Raw genomic sequence first — 25,255 nt, forward strand, 5'->3', positions numbered from 1 at the left:
CAGAAGAAGGAGGACACTAACACAACAGGAGCCCCTCTGAATTGGCCAGTCAAATGTTGCCCTCTGATTCCGTCATTTGACTGCAACCAAATAGTGTAAAAAAAATGGGGTCATGGCTCACTGGTAGAGCATCTGATTTGATTGGTGAAGGTTCCGGGTTTGGTGATGGGAAAGACTTCTGCCTGAAACTCTGGAGAGATACTACCAGTCAGCAGAAGCAATAATAACCATGACAGACTAATAGTCTGGCTCAGTACAAGGCAGCACCTTAAAACAAAGAGTACTAGATCTGGAAAGACAAAAACTGCTATTTGAAACTAACAGGCCTTGCTCATCGTTGAGCTATGGACTTCTTCCACCTGATGGACCCCTTCTAGCCTACTTCAAAAATCTCTCATCCCCATTACTGAGACGCTTCTTTATGCAAGCTCATCTAAATGTTCTCCCCTCTGCAGTTCTCCATGGCAGATTCCTTCAGGTCCCGTTACAAGCAAGAACTTGTCAATGTTCGGCCAACCAAGTGGAAACAACTGCTCATATACTGCTGTATTGTTCTCACCACATAGAACTCAGGAGTCTGTACACTGAACCTCATATTAATTTGTGTCTTGCCACTTCTGACCAAGACAAGCTACAACTGCTTTTGAATGAGTGCTGCACTAAAAGAACTGCAGACGTAGCAAAGTTTTGGCAACAGCTTTATCAACAACTGCACACTCCTGTTGATCACCTAATAACCTTTCATTGTTGTTATTGTTAGTCTGATTGTTGTTTTATCCTACGCCTAATAAAGAGAATGAATGAATGAATGAATGAATGAATGAATGAATGAATGAATGAATGAATGAATGAATGAATGAATGAATGAATGAATGGCAGCCACATGCACTTGTGTGTTCAGTACTCCACATCATCTTTTTTACAAAATCGTTTCACAACAACAGTTAGTTTATGCTGGTAATTAGCATAAGTATCAAACTTATAAATTATTAATGTATGGTTCCTCCTCTCATTATTCTGAGTTAATGATGTTGTTTTTTTAAAAAATATTTGCCCAAAATTTAACTGGTTAGAATAAAATGGGAGTCCAGCAGAACCTTAAAGGCCATCAGTTCTTTTCAAGCTATAAGCTTTTGTGTGTCAAAGTTTGCATCAAGTATCTGATAAAGTGAGCTTTGACTCATAAAAGCTTCTATTCTGGAAAACTTTGTTGGTCCTTAACATGGTATTGGACTTAAGCTTTGTTCTCCTACAAGTAGTAGTTTAAACACAGCTACTCACCTGAAACTATTTAATTGTTTAGTTGATTTGAGTCTTTTTTGGCTCAAACAGTTAAATCTACATAGAAGCTCTTTGTGACAAAATTCACATGGTATTAATGAAACCACGTTCCATATTTTTTTCCGGGGACCCCCCCCCCCAGAAAAAAGAAAAAAATCTTGGAAAACTGCATTCAGGACAGAAGATAACTTTGGATCCTTTCCCATCTCACCTTTTTTGGAAATTGAACCACACCAAGCTATGTTTATATCCTGTGGGTGGGTGTGACAGAAAAGCAGTTTGGCGAGGGAAAATTGAGATGTAAAAAGTTTGCCACTCTTCCAGTTGTGATTACAGCTTTTCAAACTTTCTTTTCTATTTCAAAGTCAGAGGAAGTGCTCCTCTCACCTCCATCACTTTATTGATCCTCAGAAACATTCTAAAAGACATTCCTTCTTCCCTTCTCTTAAATTTGCCACAACCTGCAAAACACATATTTATATACTTTTTCATCCTTGAATATCCCCAAATGATAATCAATGTCCTAGTTAGTGAGCGTAAGCATCAGGATTACAACTCTTTCTCGATGTGAACCAGGTAACAAGTACCCACTTTACATCCAATTCTGCACCAAGAATAATGCAGAAAAATTAGACAAAATACATATTTTCAATTCTGTTCCTAGAAGGAGTGAAAGACAGATGGAAGATCAGTAACAAGGGAATTCTCAACCCTCACTTGGGAGCAGACATTAGAGCAGTTGCACATTTAAGCAAAATGGCAGCCCTGTGTCTCATCCTCCCAGATGCCCAGTAATACCAAATGTCTGATGTGGTAGCCCAGTGTTCCATGGTTTTCATTGGCTGCCATTAGGAGGGAAAGGGGGGAAATGAGGAAACGTAAAAAAGGTGATATTGTAGTTACAGTAAAACATGGGATTAATACATACTACTTGGGAAAGAGGAGATGGCTACCTGATGCTGCTGGTTTTGGCAACAGCTATGCACCCATTATAATATCTTCATCTGGAAACAGACCCACATCTGCCTTGTCATTCCTACTTCACCTTGGAAACATCCATCTTTAGGAGGCAAGATCTTGTCGTTCCCAATTGGGAAAGGAATCTACCAGCACCCAATGTGTAATGCAGCTTTTATGCTTCATCAAAAATGAGGCTGACAAGACTATCATGCAATCATGTGCTTTTACTCCTCAGGTTTTGCTTTTTTTACTACCCTTTCTTTCCCCATGACTTCTCAGTCTCTCTTCAGGCCAGTCTCTCTTCAGGTCTCTTCCACTTCTGAACAGTCAATGCATATTTCCCTCTTTCTTTTGCTCATCAGACCTGACATATCTGGCTTGAAGCACTCTTTGCACATCTTTCAGGTTAGCTGTGACATTATGAGATGTGGCTGCTAAACTTACAACTCGAAAGACACGCAAGGCTCTTGCCCGCCCTTCTGACAGTTTGCTCCTGCATACAGCGCAAACAGCTAAGACAGAAGATTTCTGAGACGTACATATGTACTATTTGAACCAGATAAGCCTTGGGCTTGGGCTCCAATACAAAAAAAAAGCTTTGCCTTTGCCTGTTTAATACCATCTGCTTTCAAAATGTAATGTCTTGAAGTTTTGCCAGGCTTCTCTTAAAATGTGCCAGTGTGCATGGAAAACTAATGTATATAGCCTATACTATCCTAACATCAGGAGATAGTAAGATATTACCATGAGATATCTACTGTCTTTTGCAGTGTCAGAATTTGGTCACAAAAACATGGACTGAACCAACTTTAAGGATGAAAAAAAAGAATCAATACTTAACCTCCCTGTTCTAATACATATACATTCTAGAGATATACAGACAGGAACTTCCAAAAACTCCTTACGATTTTGCTCTAAGTAAGAACCCTGCAAAATTCAGCCTATCACTGCTACACAGAGCAGCAAACAAGATGCACCATACCAAATTACCTGCTGAGCAGACTGCTCTAGATAAGTCAGGCAAGCGAGCAATCATCTCACTGCCACAACACTGGGGAGATGGCAATGCTGCCATAACACTGGGGAGGAAAAAACTAAATTAGGAAAAAAGGGAAGTGAGACAAGGGAATCAGATACAAGAAAATCTCACAGCTAGAAAAACTGTCCTGCAAAAGAAAGATGGACTCCTTGATCAATTAAGAGGGTCAGTATTCAGCAAACATGAAAAGATTGATTTGGATAGAGGGAAAAATCCTAAGGTTTTATTGTTATAAGGACCCCAAGATGTAAATTAAGCCCTTCCACTAGTTCCAGTGCCCAACCTTTGCTTACAACACTTGATCAATGACTTGCCAAAGGCCCACATTAATATAACATTGTGTCTAATTACTGACCAAGTTGTTAACTTCATATCCTAGTGACTCAGAAATCATTCCTATTGTCCTTGTTGGGATTTGCTGTCTCCCAGTTAACAGGTCCAAATGAACCTCCCAAAAAACTTTCTTGACTTGTTGAAATTGCTTTTATATGATACCTGGGAGTTGGTATGACACAGAGGTCTGAATGCAGAACCTGGATCAACAAGCTCTGGGTTCAAATCCTAATTGGTCCTAGAGCTTACACAGCAAGTTTATGCTACTCACTTTCAGTGTATTTTCTCACACAGGGCTGTTGTAAGTATAAAATGCTTTACCATTCATGTAATGTGTTGCTTCCATTTGCCTGTATACGGGAGGTAAGCCCCTGCCCTTGAGACTCTGAGGAGCAAGAGAGAGAGAAAAGGCCTCTATGGTGATACTCAAGAACTTCACTCATGTTTCTATGGTCATTATTACAGATACTAGTGGGAATTCCTAGAACATCAGTAGGAAGTGATGCAGAGGTGGAGCAAGGGGAAACTCCGCCCAGGGCGCACGCACGCCCTGCGCCCCTGCCTGGAACGCCCCTGTCATGCCCCTTCTGCAGCCTGGCCATGCCTCCACTCTGGCTCTGCCCAGGGCGTCGCACCCTCCCCCGTCCCGTTGGTGCTACACCACTGAGGTAATGTCACATTCTCAGCAAAATCCACCCTACCCAGACCCCAACCTCAAAATTTCTGGGATTTGCTAAAATAATCAAATTAAATTTGCTCAGGATCTGTTAACATAGTGATTGCAATCCCAGCTGTCACCCATGTCCTGAACCCTTTGAAGAAGAGCACAGTACAAAAGCAATGCAGTTTTTTTAAAAAAATAAAGGTTTGTTATGGTTATGGTTATTAAAACCAGAGTGAACAATAGCCTATCTCTTCAATACTGACTGCTTCCTCTTAAGAAATAACACAATCTATTTTTAGTTTTCTCCTATTTAAATCAGCCATCGTTGCTAAAGTAGACCACATCTTTTAAAAACATGTACAGCTCTTTTATATCCCCCTTTATAAAAAGTTTTAAATTAACTAATAAAACCCTCTTCCACAAAGGATTAGAGACATTCAAAACCTTGTGCTAAGAACATGAAAAGCCATGCTGGATCAGATCATCTAGTCCGTCTAGCCCAGCAGCCTTAACCAGTTACTCTGAAGGTCCAACAACAAGGCACAGAGGCCAAAGCCTTCTCCTGATGTTGCCTCCTGGCACTGGGATTTAGACTTTTACTGCCTCTGAATGTGGAGGTAACCTTTAGTCACCCTAGCAGCCACTAGTCACCATGATCTTCCCTGTATCTGTCTAATCATCTCTTAAAACTATTTATGCCTGTGGTCATTACTATATCCGCTGTCAATTGATGCCATATTTTCATATCTCAGGCCGTTTCGGCACGAATGCGGAAGCGGCCGGGTCGGCGTACTCGACACCAACCCGACGACGCTAGGACCGTCCACATGGACAGTCCTAGAAAGAGCCGGGCAGCCGGCGCCGCGGAGGCCTGGGGACACGCCCCCCTGGCCCTGCGCGCCTGCTCCAGCGGCGCAGGGCAGGGGGGCATGTCCCCAGGCCTCGGCGACGCGCCGGAGGCCCGGGGACAAGGTAAGTACAGGGAGGGAGGGGGGAAGCGCCGGGAAGCCACTGCCGTTCGCACGGCAGCGGCTTCCAGCCGCCGTTTCCTCAACAAGTGCGCTTCGAAGCGCACTGGGAAAACGCCGGCATCGGGATGGGCGGCCGGTGTGAGGGCGGCGCGGCTGCGACGCAGCTGCGCCCCCTGTGCGAACGGTGGTCTGGGGACGCCATGTTTGCCATCCCCAAGCCGCCGTTTATGGCCCATGCGGAAAGGCCTTACTGTCTCAAGTAGTATTTCCTTTTGTCTATCCTGAATAAGCTTCATTGGATGCCCTTAAATTCTAATGTTTTGGGAGGGGGGAGAAAAGTTCACCAAAGCATTTATTGGTTGGCTGTTTAGTCAGCTGAAATAGGGATGAAAACATAATTTTATGGTCATTCTTTTTAAGCCTGACAGACAGACTTCTTACGTCTATTAACAAAAAGCATTATAAGAGACCGGCAGCTGATAAAGACAGAAATCCTCCAGGGAGCTAAATTTAGTTTCAGTAAGAAACAAACATATCCACCTTATGGTTTGCTACTGAAAATGAAAATATAATCATTCTTCCTGAACATATTGCTTTACCAGCGAAATCTTAAGCCTGTTTTTAAGCAACATGAAAAACATTCACAGTCACTTTGGCAAAGAAAATCTAATCACACATTCCTGAGAATAAGCCCCATTGAATGACATGGTACTTTATTCCAAGCAAACCTGCTTAGGATTCTTCCCAGTGTCAGTTAAGGTTTAGCACATTACATCTGACTCATTTTTGAGAAAACATCCTTATTACATGCAGTGAACTCCAAAGGGGAAAAATCTATAATAATTGATGAAGTCTCTTTGCATCTCTTACTTGGAAGCAACAGCATGATCTTATGCACATTGACTGAGAAGTTAAGCCCAACTCTTAGTTCAGTGTGTCTTCTATGCAATTAGGGCCTCCACGTCAAAGAATTGCTTCTTTATTAACAAACTTTTAAAATGCACAATGAATTGCATTTATTGCAGTATAAAGGAGGACACGTGCCACTCTTGTCAAGTCCACTTGAAGGAAAGGCCAGCACATCAATTACTCTCACCTAGCATAAATTTTACAAGAAGTGTTCCACTGAAATAGCCAGAAGCATATCAATAAAAAGAATAAGACTCCTCAGCAAAGTGTACAGATAACAGCTTCTAGGTTCAAAGGGAATTCAAGATTAGCTTCTCACAGATACACATCTCTGATCAGTTTGATTGCAAATAATCATCATGAAGATGATTTTCAGAGAGGACCAGGAACAAAAGAAAACACTTGGCTTGCATTCTTCCAAAAGAAAGTGGGTCACTGAAATGCCCCTCAAAGAGCAGGTCCCATGTTTGTATGGCTGAAACCCACACAGCACAGAGGCTGACTTAATTGGGACCAAACTAGTTTCAAAGTGGGGAGAGAAGATGAATTGGCTAAGGATCATTCCAGGCATTCAATAATATGTTGGAAATCATAACGTGATCCAGAATAAGCAGCAACACAGGGGAAATCGGCAGGGCAGATCAACTTTTACCTCTTCTCACAAAAGGAAAAATACACTGATGGAAAAATACAACACAGCATTCTTTTAAAACAATGCAACCAAAAAAGCAGAGTATCCTTTTAAAGAAAAAATACCAGTTAAATTCTAATGTATATGTAACTGTGAAAATAATTGTGTAAACTGTAAGGCACACTATTATGGATCAGCCCCTTTCATTCACATTTTCTCACACAGTGGTTAATGCATGATGAGAAAAAAATACCGGTTAAAATACCATGTTCAACCTCTTACACATAAAACTCATTTACCGGTAATTCAAAAGGGATATTTTCAGGCATCAGAGTGACACTAGAGGATATCCTAAGACATGTCATTAATGAGAAATTACATCTTGCAAAAAAAAAGGCCATTAATCATTCTTAATGTCAGTGAATAGGACCCAAATGGTCAGACTTACTGGGACATAGATGAAATCTTCATGGGTTTGCTAAAAGAAATGGCCATATATGAAGCCTAAGGCAAGACCTCATGTACACATAGTTTAGAAGAAACAGATACAGGCATATCATACAAGGTCATACAGTGACTGAGATAGAAATCATCCATATCCCTCTAGAAATGAAGCTAAGAATGTTCTAACCACATAGCCCCCAAAACTCCAGCCATTTATAACGGGTGGAGGAGGACACTGTTAATCTAGTATTTGCAGTAAAGGAAAATGATCTCAAAGGGGGGCATTCATCATCTAGTTTGCTTCCACCTAGCCCAAATTTCTGGTTCTCTCTGTTTCTTCACTGTTTCATCTCCCCCACGCTCCTGAACCTCCCAGACCAAGAGAATAAACTGAAGCCTCTCCAGTGATTTAAGTGGGAGCTTCTACCTATTTTTGGAGCAGTCTGACTGAAGTGAGAGCAGTGATCAATATAATTAATAGCACAACCTGTAAGTAAATTAGCAACAGCAATGGTCTTCACACAGATGCTGCAGCTCTAGAATGCTGATGATAGGCAGCCTTCCCAAACACATAATCTGCAACACTCTCCATTCAGAGACAACAGCCATGAAAGTAAATTCATATTGCTAAAGAGATCCTTGTAAGCACAGGACTATCAAGATCCAATTCACTGTCTTTACAACTTAACAACTACAATTCAAATCACGGAGCTTAATTCATTGCTACTTGTTAAATGGATTACAAGGCTTTACAGGTAGCTTATCTGATACAGGAAAGCATCTCTGGCACTTAGTATTTCCTCCACTCTTACTACACAGGAAAATATTTCCACCTAGAGCCCTTGCATAGAATATCTAGAAACAACAAAATAAATGCAGCAAATTATTACAATGAAACACCAATCACATGAAACAATGTCACAACCTATTTACTTATGTATTCCACATCAGTGATTCCGTTTGAATGGAAACCCCAACATTTAAGTATACTCCAACGTTACTTACTGGGTATGAATAAAACATGATTGCCTCTGTTTCTAAATTGCTTCCATAATGTTTTAACAGTGACCATAAAATCCATTAATAAATAGGTTAAATAGCCAAGTCGCAGGACAGGAAAATATATGCATGGCTATTTGTACTTGCTGTATTGCAGTAAGGCATATTTTCACGGAACTGCTCCATGGAAGATGTGCTGCTTCTGGCAGAAACAGTGGAATTTGGACAGGAAGAGCTGTCCTAAAGAATGAGGTTCACAGACGGACTCGTGTGTAAGCTTATTACACCTCCTTCCTAATCCTTTCAAATGCACATCTTTTTGTGTGTATGTGATATCACGTTTCTGTGGGGTGCAGCCAAATTCCTGCTGATAAGAAAAGGTGGGAGAATTAGACTGCACTTACAACTGCACTGTGATGTGCATTTCCTCTCTATCCATTCCATAAAACTATGACCACAGCTGTAAAAATTATCCTAATTCTCTTTTACAAGTCATGGTATGTTTAAGACCCACCACCATATGATGAGCATCACACTTAGGTGAGTGAAAAGCAAGGCAACTCTTCACATCAAAGTTGCCAACAGCAAAAAAGTGTCTCTCATTTCCTGGCTAACCATTCAAGTTTCAGTTATATGTGGAAAGAATTATTCAGTGAAGCTTCAGATGGAATCTGAGCACATGCGCGTGCATGCACACCAACACACACGTGTATGTAGCTGAACATCTGACAATAACTTCAGAGAGAATTGCAATAAAAATACACACACACTTACACCATGTCTTTAAAACCTTTTCTCAGAAATCTATAAAACCAGTAACACAAGAACAACAGAAGCAGTGTTTCACAAGCAGTGAGAAATTTAAAACTTTTCTAAACTAGGCAAAGCTATCCTGGTGATGCTCATAAACCATCTGGTTGAAAAAAAAATGTCAACGGCAGCACTTGCATGTGCAAGGAATTTTCTAAGAAAAAAATATCACACAGTTACACGCTGTGTAATGCAATCTGGACAGCAATTAAACCAACCTCGAGAAACATAATGGTGTTCATACAGTATATGAGAAGCATGCTTTCAAAAACAGTACATGCCTATCACAGCCAAGATGTGGGACACCCTCACCATTCTAAAGATATTGTGATTTTTTAATGTTGCTTTGAAATGATCACTCCATCCGTTATTGCTGCCTTTATAGGTTCTGCTTCTTTTAGATCTCCCCAATCATCCTGCCCCCATTCCCTTTAATCTTCACTAAGTATTTCTCCTCAAGGTTTGAAGAAAATAGGTATCCTGGAGAGGAAGTCTTAATTTTTTGGCAGTTTTGCACAACATAAAATATATTTCTTCACAGCTGGATTAATAAACCAATTTGCCTTTCTTACACTCAAAGTCACCCAAATGATCCCAGCAATTTAATAGAAGGCAGGAAAATGCTGCGCTACTTGTAAAACTCCTAGCCTACCATTAGCAGAACAATTTTAGGTGACCCACGGTACGGGATCCAATTGGAAGCAGCCACATTTCTCCCCTTTATGTCCAGTGAACATCTAACCAGGGTTTCCTGGCAACCTGAGACCATCCACTTTAGGGCTCATTGGTTCTCCCACACAGGCACACCCCAAGTCTACAGACAGGGCTGAGTATTTTATGGGCTATGTTTTTGTCCAGAGCATCAAAGATGCAGCAGTATATCCAAATTGTACTGTGGAGATTGACGATGAAGAGCTAATGAAACCAGGCAGTTTGATAGCAGATAACAGCATGCCAACATTTGGTCTCTGGGCTTCAGATTCTGCCAAACTAAAAGGGCTTGCTAAGGTCGGGCTCACTGATCTCTATGAATCCCCAGAGATGGACTGGGAAGAAGAAGTCCCAGCTTCGCCTACAGAGAATCACCAACTGGGAATGAAAACTGGATCTGTTCTGAAAATGAGTGGAGAAAGACAGTGAAAATGTCTGAACTAGGAAGGGAAGTCTTTAATGAATGGGTGTGTACTGTGTATATAGGGTTATATAACCATCAAAGTCTCAGGCTGCTATAAGGAAAAGGGAACACGAGGCTGGAGCTCCAGAACCCAAAAGATCTAAGCAGGGAAAGCTCAGATATGTTTCTAAACTCTGACCTCGCAGAATAATGTGCAGTAAATCTTTTCCTTTCCTCTTATTTCCTTCAAGCACATTTCTGTGCAGTGCTATACCACATGAAAAAAATGGGTCAGGCAGAAGCATTTGATAAAGGAAAATCTATCTCACAGGGAACTGAAAAAAGGTTTTAGGGCATTTCTTCTGAAATGTCAAGCAGCCCATGTAGATAAACTGGAAGCAACTGTTCCGCCTGACAACAGAGCCTTTCCGAAAGCACCCAAGGAACTGCTTTGAAAGCCATTCCTAAAAATTTAAAGAGTACCCAGCTTAAGTAAACCTTGGTAGCAAGTGGGTAACCCAGCAGGGGAAGGGAGAGCTTCATTCTGGGCGTTGCCTTCTCTCCCCAGGCGTGGCTGACGCCCACCCACCAAACTGTCGAGGGTCGCCTTTCTTCTCAGCGGGGTCCTTTTCTCTGGCCAGCTCCCGGGCAGCCTCTAGCGGACGCAAAAGGAAGCGCAGCTAAGGCGAACCTCCTTGCGAGTTAAATCCCTCGCCGCTTTGTGACTGAACAGCTAAAGTAGGTGACTGGGCAGTTCCCAGCCTCTCCCCACCTTCCCCTAAAACAAACAAACAAAAATGCACACACGTTGCTATCTCCGGGCTGAAGCGCGAGGATCCCAGGGGTCCCCCCTCCGAACATGGAGGGACCCCAGGGAAAGCGATAGTCGGCATCGCCAGGTGACATTTTAAGCACCCCGAAGTCCAAAACGAAGGAAAACTCCTTCCATCTCCATTCAAGCCATCCATCCATTTCTCCCCCCCATCCGCCAGCTTTCCTGTCATTCATTACAAAGGCAATAACTTTCCTCCTTGGATGCGTTGGCAAAGGTTTGGTTCTCGCAGTCCACTTCTGCGGAGAGGAAGAAAACGGGGGCACAGCGGCACGAGCGAGGCAGGGGAATCAAAAGCTGGAAATGCAGAAAGGGGGGCGGGGGAGGGTCAAGATTTCTTTTCCCTTACCTGGAAGCAGCCGGGATTCACTCCCGACGCCCTTTCCAACAAGCCCCGCTGGTGGCCAACAGCCGCGATGGGCGCCCGACTTCCCCGATCCTGCCGCCGAAAGAGAACAACCCAACGGAGCAATCCGGGCACGGGCAACGATGGGACGCGCGGGAGGGAACTGCCGGGTTTTCCAACTTGGCTTGCCTGGGCAGTGTCCCCTTTCCGCACAATAATCCCTGGAGACCAAAAGGAAACGAGACCAACGCGGGGCGCTTCCCCTATCGGCCGGCGAGCCCTTAACGCCCTTGGGACACGGCTTGGAAGCGGAGGAGCTGGCCGGCTGCGAGGCGGTGGCCTCCCCGGCGCTTCTGGCGGCGCAGCTCGCTCGCCTCGACGCGGCGGAAACTTTCAGGTGCGAAAAGATACGGCGGCGGCGGCGGCAGCAGCATGCAGCCCGCGAGCCCCAGCCGGCTCGAGGTGAGGCTGGGCGGGTGCGTACGCGCGTGCGAAGCCGGCTCCTTCCCCGGCTCGAACGCGCGCCTCCAAAGTCCTGCAGAAGCCGCACGAGAGGGGGCGGGGTAGCCCAGTGAAACCACCCGCCGCCGAGCGACCCTCGGCGGCTTCCGAGCCCAGCGTGGCCCTGCCCGTCTCCCCGTCCGCTTCTCCGCCCGGCTCTTCTCAGCAGCCACTAGACTGGAGAGGCAAGTCGCCGCAGATTAACTCTTTCCCGCCCGGGCCGAGCCGCCGAGCCAAGGAAGGAGCCGAGGCTGTTTCTGCCGCGGCACTTTGCGTGGGGAGCTGGAGAGGCCCCCACATTTCTCCAAGTACGCGCGCAGCAGCATCCTTGGCTCCGCCGCGGGTCCTCCCTCCCTGGCGCGGCCCCGTTTGGAGCGGGGGGAATAGAAGGTGACAGGCCGGGCCTGTGAGAGAAGGAGAACGCACGTCAGCACCTAATGGGCGCCTTCTTGTTTGACATTGCCATGCTTTGTTGTTACGCTCCTATTAGGAGATGGGTGGAAGCAGGTGGAATGGTCCGCTTTCGGAAAGGGAAACCCAGTCATTTTAAAGCAGCCATTTCCAGGGGGCTGGGTGGCAAGACTGGCAATCTGGATCCCTAAGCGCAGGTGCGCGGGGCTTCGTGCACCTCGGCTCCGGACCAGCTCTTGCCAAGTGCTAAAGGACGACCTGGCGGGTTTGCGTTTTGGAGAGTGCAGTGGCTTGTTCTGTGCCACAATAGGCGCCTGTGCTTCTGTGAACCGGGATGTTCTTTTTAGATTGAATTTCACAGCATCGGGGATTGCTAGATTGCAGCCCTCAATACACTTGTAGCCCTTTGAAGTCGGCTCACTTCTGAATAAATTTGCATAAGGATCTGACTGATCAAAGGTCCCTTCTGCTAAGATGCTTTCCCCTTTCCCAAATGGAAACGCCATTCGTTTCTAGCGCTGGAGATTTGCTCAAAGTTGCTCCTTGCCGAATGGAACTCATGTCCTTGATTGGGTTGGATTGGGCTTGGAATCACACACAATCCTGCGTACGCAGGGGCATAATGAGGCAGCCCTGGGCAAACTGTAGCCCTGGGCAAAACCTGAGTTGGATGCCCGCCCCCCCATGGGCGGCCACTCCACCAGGACCAAATTTTTTTTTGCACCAGGACATTGGTGCCTGGTAGGGGTGCATTTTTTGACATATCAGCACCAAAATTTCAGCGTATTATCAGGTGACTGTCCTTATGCTACTCCCCAAGTTTGGTGAGTTTTTGTTCAAGGAGTCCAAAATTATGGACTCCCAAAGGGGGTGCCCCATCCCCCATTGTTTCCAATGGGAGCTAATAGGAGATGGGAGCTACAGTTTTGAGGGTCCATAACTTTGGTCTCCTTGAACCAAACCTTGCCAAACCTGGGGGGGTAGCATAAGGACACCCTCCTGATGATACGCTGAAAATTTGGTGCCACTAGCCTAAAAACTGCACCCCCTGCAGGCCAAAAATGGAAAACCACTAAAAAAAAAATTACTCCAAAAACGTAACTCCCGGCATTCTTTTTTTTTGATGCCCCCCCCACTAAGGTGGGATGCCCCCTTTGGGCACCTTGCTCACCTTTGCCCAATGGGCATTACGCCCCCAGCGCATTAATCTCTACTCTGGTAGCAGATGAAATCAGGACCGGAACTAAGTAGTAAATATTCTTGGCGTAGGAAAGGCTGGGTTTCACATCTGACAAACAAAAATGTGCGTGTTAGAGCAATCCACTAAGTGGAAAATCTGACAAAACTCATGTATTTTTCTAGGAGCAGCGAGACTGCGAGCGCTCAGGCGAAAGCTCCAGCGCTTCAACGACCCACAGTGTCATTTGGGGGGGGGGGTGGAGGAGTAAAAAGAAGGGGGCGGGCCAGACCTCCGGAAGCCTCGTGCTACTTTCTGCAGGTGCCATTTGCTGCTCTTCTGGGATGTACTTAAAGGAATGACAGGATTGCGCATTGAAAACAATGGGGGAGGCTGGAAGACCCATTGAAATAATGGGAACCAGGAATGCCAATCGACTTGCATGGCTCCATTGAAATACATCACAAAAAAGGTAGCAACGAAAATGCAGATTGGATTTCAACAATGGTCTCTGGGACCATATAGAATACCCTGATACTGGAATGACAGCCCTGTACTGGAATGACTTCTTCACCCTGTATGGCAGCAAGGAGGATTAGCCAGGCTTGTCCAACTGAGGACATTCCCTGCTATACTCTTTCCATAGGTGGTGTCCAGGGATGGGTCTGCCTCCCATCACTCCCATCTCCACTTCTCTCCCTCATCCAGACAGTTGCCCAAGGACTGCAGAATGCCCCTCAACTAGCAGCCCTGCCCCTGGATGTACCAGCAAACACCAGGACCTCCAGGAAGCCAAAAGCTAGGATAAGCTGCGGGAATCAAGAGAATGCCTCAGCTGTTCCACTGAGAAGGGTGGGGTCGGCACAGCCCTAACCAAACTGCAACCAACATGGCTCAGCATGTTGAGTAGAGTAGGGTGTGGCTAGCACAGCCCAGACCAGGCTGCAATAAGAGAGGAGGACCCAGAGCCCTGAGGAGCCAGTCTCAAGGCAGCAGGGCTCAGCAGACAGCCTGCCAACCACTAGTGGGATGGAACAGGGGGAAGAAACTTTTTCAGCAGGATGAAATGAACACAGGGGAGGAGGCCAGGGGGAAAGGAAAGGGAGAGGTAAAGAACATGCAAGAGTGCTGTTAAGTGCTTGCCATTAAAGTCTGCCTGCTGGTAACTGCTAACTTTAGTGTGCACCTTTGCTCTATTATAAGTTCACCAATGTGCTTGCCCACCTTGCAAGGATGGCGGGGAGGGGTGACGCCCACAGTCAGTTATTTTTCCCTGCTCCTGTAGGCTCTCCCCAAGGCTCCAGCTAGCTCTGGGTATCTCAGCTCCTGTGATAGTCCCCTTATCCAGGATCTGTCACAGGGCAAGTTCTTTTGGAAATTATTGTAAGTTGATTTGGGTCCCCATTAGAGGGGAAAGCCAGGTGTAAATAGCAAAATATTGGGAGCCAGCGTGGTGTAGTGGTTAAGAGCAGGTGCACTCATCTGGAGAACCGAGTGATTCCCTGCTCTGCCACTTGAGCTGTAAAGGCTTATCTGGGGAACCAGATTATCTTGTGCACTCCAACACATGCCATCTGGGTGACCTTGGGCTAGTCACAGTCCTTTGGAGCTCTCTCAGCCCCACCCAGCTCACAGGGTGTTTTTTGTGGGGGGGAGGGAGGGAGGGAAAGGAGATTGTAAGCTGCTTTGCGTCTCCTTACAGGAGAGAAAGGGGGATATTAATCTGAACTCTTCTTCTCTTCTAAATAAGTAATACTTAAATCTTGGCTAGTGCTTCAAAATGTTTTTAGCAGATCATGGCTGATACTTTGATCTTCTTTATCTGATGTGTATTTTAAGGGACTGCTACTGTTGGGTAAAGAGCACTGCAGGGGATCTGTGAAGCCCTAATCTGGGTGTATAGAACATGTAACCTCCCCCCAAAGAAAACACATCTAAATCCTTCTCTACAGCACTGTATTCCAAACATTGCTTTTCTCATCTTCAGCGAATAAGCCTCAGTACTCACTGAATGATGCCCTGTGTGACTTCTCCAGATGCTTCTTGTTTGCTTCAGTATCCTGTCAGCTTCCCCACAATCCTGTTGCCTTTTTACACAGGATGTTCTGTGTGGGCTGCTTGCCTTATCATGGGGGGTACCAATATGCTACTCACACAGATAAATTTGCAGTTCCTTTTTTGGCTGCTGTTTCCAATGCAACTGCTCAAGGGAAGGACGTACTAATCTATTCCAACTTAAAGTTCACCAATGCAGTATCCTTTTTTGAAAATAACAGCATAGCAACATCCATAATTTGGACTATTTATTGTTTAATACACACGTTATTTGCCCGTTGGAAGCACATTAACAGAGGCAGTTAAAACTAATGGGTAATTTGTTGCAGTTAGAGTGTTGGCATATGAGTAGATACTCCACTCCAATCATTCCCTTTTGAGGGGTCTATCCCATCTCACACCAAGTTGCCAAGGAAAAGGTTGAGGGGGTAGCTATGTGCTGGATTGAAGGAAAAGATTAGGATCTCTGAGGAAAAAAAGTTTCAGCTTTCACTGATATAAACTCTCATTTGTCTCCTGTTTTATGGCTAACCACACTGTTGAGGTTCCTCCTGAAGACGTCTCAGAAGGAAGAAGTCCACAAAAGAAGCCCACTAAGCTACAGTGTGAAGACACAACCTTTCAAATAAGGTTGAGTGCAAAAGGTGAGAAATTCAAGAGCAAAGAGCTTTCATTACATTTACAGTGACAGATATTTATTCACAAAACTTTATAAAATTGCTGCCGCTGTTTTAACTTCTATACCAACCTCGTCAACATGTCCCCTAGCGAACTACCGCCAGGGTTCATTTTTGTGATGGAATCGAAGCATTAAAATCAATGACTGGAAGCAAGATTCTAATGCACTCCAGACCTTGGGGGCCAAGTTCATTACCATGAAAAGGTTTTGCTAAGATTTGTGCCTAAAGCATACAAGGTACACGAAATAGGATCACAAGGATGCTTACCTAGATATTTGGTCCTCATTTATAGAATGTTAAGATGTGATTGTCAACATTTCCATTCAAACTCTTCACTTGTTTTCTGCAAGATGCTTAAGATTACCAGTTTTATGAAAAGTATATTTGATTTCCTGATACACACTATATATTGTAACCTGATTTCTAATGTTATTGTCTAAAGCAGCTAAAACTGAAGTTAGAAACAATAAACATTCAAAATAATCAATACACCCTTAAAATAAAAACCGTCACCATCCATTAGATCAGCAAGAAAAAATAGCAAAACAGCTCAGTAAAAGTAGGAGAAAGCCAAAAGGTCTTTGTGGAGCACATAAACCATTAACAGTGAAAACACAAAGCAAGACTTCCTGGAGAAGAGCATTCCAAAGACCAGGCACCGCCACTGAAAAGATCTTTGTGGTCTCAACTTTCTTCTCCTCCAATGGTAAAGGTACTAATAAAGATAAAGATTTAAATAATACTTGAAGTTTTACTGTTGTTTTCGAATTATAGGTGAAATTGTAATTTGAGATTAAATTTGGAGGTTCTACTCAAGGAAAATATCTGAAAGTTGAATCCTTGTAGTATTCTTCAAGACAGGTAAACATGCAGTTAAACTATTTTTCATTGAACCGCTTTGTAAGTGGATTTGTTGCCAGTTACTGCACAGCTTCAAAGAGCACTGAAAGTAGTTTGAAAGTGCATTATTCTGCATGAATGTGAAAGCCAAAGTGGAGAATCTTCTGATATAGGCTCATTCCGCACATGCAGAATAATGCACTTTCAAACTGCTTTCAGTGCTCTTTGAAGCTGTGCGGAATAGCAAAATCCACTTGCAAACAGTTGTGAAAGTGGTTTGAAAACGCATTATTTTGCGTGTGCGGAAGGGGCCCTAGTTAAATTTCCCAGTGTGTTTTTGTTTTGTCATCAAGTCACAGCTGACACACAGCAAGGTGATTTGTTATTGCCTGCCTTCTCTTCAACCTGGTATTCCTTGGAGGTCTCCCATCCAAATAATATCTAGGGTCAGGGCTAAGAGTATGTGACTGGTCCAAGATCACCCAACGAGTTTCCAAGCCGGAGTGGGGATTTGAACCTGGGTTTCCCAGATCCTATTCCAACATTTTAACCACTACTCTATGCTGGTTGTTATGGGTTTTCCAGTGTGTGACAGTGGTCTGGTGATTTATGTCCATAGAGAGAAGCACATCTTGCCATCACATGCCTCTGAAGGTGCCATCCACAGATGTGGGTGAAACATTAAGAGCTAAAATCACCAGATCACAGCCAAACAACTGAGAAAACCCACAACTGCCAGTTGATTGTGGCCGTGAAAGCCTTTGACAGTACACCATGCTGGCTCTCATAGATGGGAGTAGGGGATACACATTCTTCTTATTAATTGCTCTACACAGTTTTCAAGGGGGAGGACATTCTGATAATAGTAGTGCTGTGAGAAATTTAATATATATGCTGAAAATGTGTCTGGTTAGTTAGTTGTTTTATCTGAGGGAGAACCTGTATATTTACTTTGAATTTTACTTAGGCCAAATCCAGTGTCTGCTTAAAAACAGGCAAAATTGCCCAGAGAAACTTTTTTTGCTCTTTGAAATTCCTGAGATCTTTTGTCCAAAAAGCCCCCCCCCCCCCCCCGCCGCCCCGATTTGCTGCTAGGTTTGCCTTAGATAAAATTTTGTTGGTAGAGGTAGTCAATAGATTTACGTGGTACATATCTGAGAACTTTTGGCATACAGCCTGGCAGCTCAGTCAGTGCATTGCTATTTGCAAAATCAAGGTTTTATGTTATTTTGAAAAGGCACAAGCATGCTGTTCAGCTCGACTAGCAGTATTTTCAATGTGCTTACCATTAAATCAATGTACAAGCTGTTTAAATACCAAGTTAACTTGACCCCATACAGAAACAAAAAGAGAGCAGCACTGTATTACCAAGAACAGTTGGAGTTCCTCTGAAGGAGTGAGCTGGGATTTTTTGTTTATCCAGTTGCAGTGATTTAGTTCATGGTAGTTATCTTTCATTTCATTGTGAAAGATTAAGGTTATGCAGTCCTGCACTGACATGCTTTGTCATGGGCAATGTACCCATAAATCAGTTACTACCTGTGGCAGAGACAGTGATAAGGAAAGAGAGGTTTCCTGCTGCAAAGGGGTGTTTTTTTTCTCTTGCTGCACTCCACATCACCCACAACAGTTTTGATGTCTCCTATCCCCTTGAAGCATTGGGAGTCTTGGATGCAACACTGTCAGTCTCTAGCAAATGGTAAACAAGTAGCAAATGATGATCTTGGCTGCAGGCCCAGATGTCCTTACTGTTAGGCACCTACTACAAATAACAGAGCACCCAGACTCTAGGGCCCCTTCCGCACACGCAAAATAATGCATTTTCAAACCACTTTCACAACTGTTTGCATGTGGATTTTGCCATTCCGCACAGCTTCAAAGAGCACTGAAAGCAGTTTGAAAGTGCATTATTCTGCATGTGCGGAATGAGCCTAGGAGAACAAAATAGTACCTATGCTGGGTCAAACCAAGTGTCTACCTATGCTCAGGACTCTGGGTAATATCTGAGGGTTCCTTTTTGTTAAGTGAGGAGTCTTCCTTGAATGTCAGTCTACACTGGATCACAGCTCTTTACTTACTAGAAAGATATCCACATCCTTTATCAGTAGCCAGTCAAATGCCTCCAAAAGTCCTACATACATAATACATACATACGTACAAAAGTCATACATACATAAGTGTCATCAAGTGAGAAGCAGAAATGGTTTGTCATTGCAGTCTGCCCTTGAGGTCTCTCATTCAAATACCAATTCTGCTTAGCTTCCAAGATCTGACGACAGTGGACTATACTGTACTGCCTTCCCTCCTCCAAAAGTCAACCACGGGCAAACAGTTCTGGGACTGATTGGATGCATTCTCCAATATTACATATGTGGTTGGGGTTTATGCTACTTGGAACCAGGTAGCTTCTATTTTAATGATGGGGAAATGGAGAGCCTCAGAGAGATGGCTTCAAATACCCTAGTGGCCATTCTAACATGTTTCAGAGGATTGTGTCGGATGGGATGAAATTAATGGGATATTCTAACAAAGCATGTTTGGGACTGAGACATAATGACAATTAACCTTCTCTAGGACTTTAAGATTTTGTTGTTTAGATCAAAAAGGGGATAGATGTCATGCAAAGGGATTTCATCACATTTCATGATATCTGAATGCTAGTATAAATGGATATTCCCCACTAACATACTTACAACCCAATCCACAGTGGGCTGGTGGGCCAGGGCAGTGCCACTCCAGTGCCACCCCACCCCCTCCAAGGGACTATCCGGCAGTGCAAAAAAACTGGCCAGAATCCCCCATAGGAATAAATGGAGATGTACCATGGAAAATGTAGCATATCTCCAAGGTCAGCTCTGGTGGCTCAAGGGGGCCAGACAGGCTGTGGAAGCTGGCTCCACCCTCTCCCCACCTCTGGAATGCCCCAACCATGTTGGAGCAGCACTTTGTGCCAGTGGGCCTGGAAGTGAGCTGCACTTCTGAGCCATGCAGCACCCACCCCTCTCTGCCAGCACATTTGCCCCTTACACCAGTGGGGTTTGCACTTGTGCAGGCACAGGGCTGTGCTGCCTTCGGGGGGGGGGTGTTCATCCCCCCTCTGAAATGAGCTGCCCAAATACTATTTTGGCATACAACCATTGATATCCAGTCAGCAATGCTTGATTCAGTAAAATGAAGAGCAACTGAGTGCTGGATCAAGTTAAGAATATCTAAATTACTGTTTTCCCCATTAGACTTCTAAGGCAGATTTCATATTGCTCATACCACACTAAAACTCAGCATGTCTGATACAGAGATAAAAACAATTATTTATAGGTAATTTTGGAACAAGTGTATCTAGGCAACTTGTATTGTGTCAAACTGTAATATCTATAGCCAGTTTTTCTAAGTTGGGTGGAGAAAAAAACCTTTATATATCACCGTCGAGACACTCCATTTGATACACTGATATTCACAAACTAGATCGACTTTCCATCCCATATATTATATAGTTTATTTCTTCGCCACCTCTTCAGATAACTGTTTATGGCAGCTTGCAACAAGTTTTCAAAAATATATGTGACTCTTTCTCCTACTAAGTAAACAATGAAGCATCATAGCTGGCTCTAAGTGCACAGTCCTTCACTGCTATTGGAACCTTATCTTATTCATATATTGTTGCTGCAGGTTTATCCCAACAGCAAGAATTCCTCATTATCAGGACATGTTTCCACCAACTTTAGTCAGGATCTAGTTTCATGGAAAGGAGGCTTGAAAAAGAGGATAGCAGGCTGTGCCTCCAGTACTATTGTCTAAAAATGGACTGACCTGTTGAATAGGATCATATCTTGTCACTTTGCTAAGCTAAGTGTGGAGTCAGCATGGTGTAATGGTTGAGAATCACAGACTCTAATCTGGAGGATCGGGTTTGTTTCCCCCCTCCTCCACATTAATTCTGCTGGGTGACTTTGGGCTAATCATAGTTCTCTCAGAACCCCCGCAGCTCCCCCCACCACACAAGGTGTCTGTTGTGCGGAAGGGAAGGAGGCTGTACGCTGCTTTGAGAGTCCTTGCAGTTGAGAAAACCAGAGAATAAAGCCAAACACTTCTTCATCCATCCCAAGGAGCCTTCCTCCAGCAGAAAAAAAGAAGACTTCTACTGAAAGAAACCTCCACATTTAGCTGAGTAGACTAGTGGGATATATCCACAGTGATTAACTTCTCTTGTCTGTGTTGGCAACTGCTGTTTTCCAGGATATAGCATTCTTCAGGGGGCAATGTTTCATCTTGGAACCTCCAGTTACTATTACACATTATACTTTTAAAAAATGATCTTCATTTCTACCTCCATTGTATTGCTGTGCAAGGATCATCCAACTAATTTCAGTATTGCAAAGGCTGTCATATTTGAAATTCTGTATCCAGTTAAATTTTTGGACACTGTTCTTACACTGAGTCAAATCTGGCAAGTTACTCTGTTCTTCTACGAAGAGGGGCCATATGTTGATGCTGAAAAAATAGCATTTTTGTTGTAGTTCCCTGACTGGAAGCCAGTGATGTTGCTAAGGCTGCAGAATGAAAGATGAGATCATTTCCCTATCTTTTTAGTACTTCCAGCTTTCCACCTTAAAGGGCTGACTTCTTGGTTAAGACCTGGTAGGACTACAGACTCTGGCCCTTTCCTCACGGGCCATTTATGGTGCCCTGGGGACGGCAAAAATGCCGTCCCCAGGAAGCCGTTCGCACAGGCGGCGCTGCTAAAACGCAGCAGCACCGACCTGGCTCCCCTCTACCATCCCCAGGGCGGCGGCACCGGGAACACGCTGTTTTCCCCGTCCCTCTCCCACTCACCTCGTCACCTTCGTCGCTCTACAGGACTGCTGAGACCCTCCCTCGCTGTCCTCCGACCCCTGGAGGTTGGAGGACAGCGTGGGCGGGTCTTAGGAGTCCGGCAGGGTGACGAAGGCAACGAGGTGAGTGGGAGAGGGACGGGGAAGAGGCAGCTCCATGCGGAGCCGCCTCTCCTGCGCCGGCCTCACCAGGGGCCGCTTGCACGCTGCTGTGCGAATGGCCCCCACCCCTCCACCGGCAGAATTCCTGCCGGTGCAGGGGCGCCCTTTCCGCTGTGCGGAAAGGGCCTAAGTCACTTGGACTCTTGGCCAATGGTTAATTAAAAGTAGTGGTGGTGGATTGTTACCTTGAGGTGTGAGGATTCTCTCTCTCTCTCTCTCTCTCTCTCTCTCTCTCTCTCTCTCTCTCTCACACACACACACACACACACACACACACACACACACACACACACACACACCCCACTTGTTGTTTATTCTTTCCTAACTTGTTGCCCTTAATAAAAACTTTTGCCAATTGTTATTTCTGGAAGCCTCAAAATGTATTTGTATTTCATTTATTATCCCCTGCCATGCACATGGGGTTCCCAGGAGGTCTTCCATCTATGTTCTAACCAGACTCAGATCTGTGTAGCTTCAGCAAGGTTGCAGTACCATATACCTTTGGACTACAGAAGGATGTAAATCTGTTTTGGACTGCTTTCTTGACCCCATACTGAAGTTCTCTGAGTAATTTGCAAAAAAAAACACCCCAAAACAACCAAAAGCACTAATACGATGTATAAAAACAAACTCCTAACTGCATCATGAAATACAAGCAGGTAGAAAAGCACTTATAAATTAATCTTCTTTACACTTTAGCCCGATCTCCTTGATTAATTAGCCAGAAATTATGGTTGAGCAGTGAATTTAATTATACGTCTGGAGTAGTTCATAAAATGAAATCTGTCAGACTTCCTCACCTGGTATCATTTTTTCCTTATTTTATATCCCCATACTATTTAGAACTGGGATCCTTCAGATTTTATTCCCCTCCTTCATCTCTTCATTTTGAATATGGTCAGTCCTTGCGATTCCATGCATTCATTTTGATTTGATTAATTTGCTTTCCATTTCCAGTCTGGTTGCCTCTTTCTCAATTGCCAGCAGCCAGAGTGTACAGGAGAGCAAACCGATTAACCATCTTACAGATCTTACTTTTCATTCTGCTGGGCAACTCTTATCAAAGATCACTCCACTCAAATTGAATTTCCTAATCTGCTTGTAAATGCATCACCACTGGCCCAATCCACAAACTAGTTATGCTAGACTTTTAGATTTCAGATCCATTGCCTTTGACTTCAGTGAGACAAAACCATCTCCAGTTCAATCATTCCAATTTAACTGAATTTTGAACCAGACTTTTCAGTTCACCATTCCCTGCACTATTGCATCAAAGGAATTAATTCTAGGTCTTTTCTTAGCAATTGCCCTTGTCATTCTACTCCCAGAAACTGCCTAATATATATTTCTTCAGGGGCAAACTATCATTCCAATTAACCCAACAACCTGCCATTTTCAAAATGCTTTGTGCTTGTGTGTAGAGCTGCTCTCACTAGGTGTGTATTTGGGGGTATATATTTATATATTACAAAAATAATTTCATATTCATTTTAGGGTCAAGTAATATGAGAGAGGGTACTAATCCTTTTTCAGCTGTGTGAATCACACATAGAATTATGCACATTTGAAGATTTTATTCTATCTGCTAGATCAGGGGTCGGGAACCTTTTAGACTCAAAGAGCCATTTGGGCCCATTTTCCCCGGAAAAGAAAATTCATGGAGCCGCACCCTGGGGGGGGGGGGGATTCCACTTCCTTCTCTCCCCCCCCCTCTGTGGGGGGGCGGACGGAGGCGCGGAGGCCGCTTTTTTCTCTGCGGGGGGAGGCAGCGGAGGCTGTTGTTTCAACTCTGCTGCTTCTGTTGCTGCTTCGGCTGGTTTCAACTTTCACCGCTGTTGCGGCTCCTTCCCCCTCCCTTCTACGACCTGTCAAAAAATCCCCTGCGTTGCCAACTCCAGGGCTGAGCTGTTTCGGGGATTTTTGGGCGAACGGAGGTGGCTCGGAGGCCACTTTCTTCTCTTCCCCCCTGGGGGGGGGGCGGCGCGCAGGCCGCTTTTTTCTCTTCCCCCCTGGGGGGGGGCGGTGGCGGCGCGGAGGCCGCTTTCTTCTCTCTCCCCTGGGGGCGGCAGCACGGAGGCCGCTTTTTTCTCTTGGGGGGGCGGTGGCGCGGAGCCGCTTTCTTCTCTGGGGGGGGTGGCGGCGGCGCGGAGGCCGCTTTCTTCTGGGGGGGGCGGCGGCGGCGGCGGCAGGGAGGCCGCTTTCTTCTCTCCCCCCGTCGGGACGGCGGGACGGCGGCAGTCTCTGCGCGGGGGAAGGGGGCGGAATCCCACGCTGCCCAGGAAGGGGCGTGGAGCCGCACCACAGGCTCTAAAGAGCCGTTTGCTGCTCGCGAGCCGCAGGTTCCCGACCCCTGTGCTAGATGCTCAGTTCATAGACTACCCAAAGACAGAGGGAAATGCACAGGACAGAGGGGCAGTCTGTTCTCAGCAACTAAATGGCCAGATGGAAGGACTACTTGAGGCTTGGAAACTGTATAGTAACGCGGGTATATAATTGGTTTTGTGGGATCACCTGTTTCTCAGAACCAGTAGGATTCTGAGCATAGGTGAAGCTACCAGGGGACCAGTTTGTGGCCTTCAGGGGGTGCAGTTTTTAGGCTAGCAGCACCAAAATTTCAGGGTATCTTTAGGAGACTCTCCTGATGATACTGCCCAAGTTTGGTGAGGTTTGGTACAGGGAGTCCAAAGTTATGGACTCCCAAAGGGGGTGCCCCATCCCCCATTGTTTCCAATGGGAGCTAATAGGAGATGGGGGCTACACCTTTGCATTCTTCCTCACATGACCACAAGGCAAAATGAGACTACATGAACCTTGCATTTTAGGAATGGAACCAGGAATGTAATCTTTGCCCTATTTGATATCTTGCTAAGACATGTTAGCATAATGTTGCAGACATGGGACCTCCAAGCCAGTCTTTCCATGTTCAGAAAGCTTCCAAAGCTTGAGGATGTGTGCTAGGACCACTGTCTTAGATTGCCCCATTTACTCTACAGATTTTCATGAGAATCCCATCACTTGAAGTATTACAGGAGCTAGCTTTTTATGGGAAAAGCTACTGCGTGACAAAGGTTTAAATGTCGGCATGCTCTGGATGTGGATTTTAAATGTAAAACTTGTCATGCATATACAATGAGAATTACAACTCATATATCACTGGCGTGTTCAAGATGAAAAATGCAAAAATAGCAGATGACATCAGTCAATTTTAATCTGCCACATTTTGTTTCTGGACTCTTTTCAATTTGTCAAAGATCTGCAAAGTAAGAA

General features: G+C 44.8%; 1 protein-coding gene across 3 annotated transcripts in view; it reads right to left on the reverse strand.

Annotated features, from left to right (window-relative positions):
• The window catches only part of LINGO2 (leucine rich repeat and Ig domain containing 2), an 837,999-nt gene that overhangs the window by 693,528 nt on the left and 119,216 nt on the right, over window positions 1-25,255 (reverse strand). Inside the window, exon 1 of one of the 3 annotated variants that reach the window (XM_048503785.1) lies at window positions 11,337-11,470. The exons of 1 other annotated variant lie outside the window; for it this stretch is intronic. The gene's annotated coding sequence lies outside the window, so the exon portion shown is untranslated. Of the gene's footprint in view, window positions 1-11,336; window positions 11,471-25,255 lie in introns of those variants that run through there. One more of the 3 variants, XM_048503784.1, reaches the window with a different exon arrangement.

The sequence above is a fragment of the Sphaerodactylus townsendi genome, linkage group LG07 (genome assembly GCF_021028975.2).
Source record: "Sphaerodactylus townsendi isolate TG3544 linkage group LG07, MPM_Stown_v2.3, whole genome shotgun sequence".
In the NCBI taxonomy this organism is placed as follows: Eukaryota; Metazoa; Chordata; class Lepidosauria; order Squamata; family Sphaerodactylidae; genus Sphaerodactylus; species Sphaerodactylus townsendi.